The following is a 1,168-nucleotide window of genomic DNA, read 5'->3' as shown; positions in this document are numbered from 1 at the left end:
TGACCCAACCGTAGAAGGGACACATCATCCAGCTTATACGCAGAACGCAATTGGGTACCCATCTTCTTGGAGATTACCAGCGATAATCTCACGTAGAGTGATAAGAAGGCACGTGGCGCTGAGATCGCCTGGGCGATAAGTGTGCGGCGTGGCACTAGAACAACTTAACATTAATCACCTAAACCTAATTACATGTCCATACCCAGCTGTGGGTCGTCACCAAGGACCATGTAATAATGATGAGGTGAGGTTCGCGATTAAGATAAACGAAAATCACTAACAATATGAAATCGTAGTAGCTGTATAATATAATTAATCTCTAACACAGAGATCATTGAATGAATAAGACATAAATACAAATAGCTTGAATGTATTTTTGGGTCGAGTCAGATGGCTATAAGTACCTTCTACCTGAGTAAGGTCAAATGAGGTCGTTATCCGAACATTCGCTAAAAAATAGCAATAGCTAGTATATGTAAAATTAAATAATGTGAAAAAACAAGTACACAATAATCTAGAAATTAATGAATCAAAGAATTTACCATACATGAATAATTAAAGAAAAAATATATCTATAAAGAAGAATAATTAAGGCGAAACATACTTCAGAATATGCACAAATATACTATAAAAATAACAAAATCATACGATTTAATTCGACGAATTATGCTAGTATTATTAGTTTCCAATATATTCATGCAAACCGGAAGTAAATACATCACTATCGTAAATACGTCGATAACGGGATAATGATTAAATCACAATATTATACACGTATAAATAAGCTTAAATGTGAAAAGAAAAAAATCGAGGCTAATACAGGTCATTAAAAATGTGAGGTCTCGACATCGTCTGACAGGACCTGACCTGATTCGACCTGTGTGTGAAGTCGTTCGCACTAGAAAACGAATATAACACTTAATACATAAAAATACTGAAGTTGATATTCATATGAAATACGAATAAACAAGACGCACGTTGCACACACACACACACACACACACACACACACACACACACACACACACACACACACACACATACACACACACACACTCCCCCTCTCTCTCTCTCTCTTTTTCTCTCCCTCCCCCTCTCTCTCTCTCTCTCTCTCTCTCTCACACACACACATACTCTCTCTCTCCCCAGTCATCATCGTCACCATAGT

Source organism: Penaeus vannamei, chromosome 2 (genome assembly GCF_042767895.1).
Source record: "Penaeus vannamei isolate JL-2024 chromosome 2, ASM4276789v1, whole genome shotgun sequence".
Taxonomy (NCBI): Eukaryota; Metazoa; Arthropoda; class Malacostraca; order Decapoda; family Penaeidae; genus Penaeus; species Penaeus vannamei.
The sequence above is the reverse complement of the archived record's forward strand: the minus strand, read 5'-3'. Positions refer to the sequence as shown.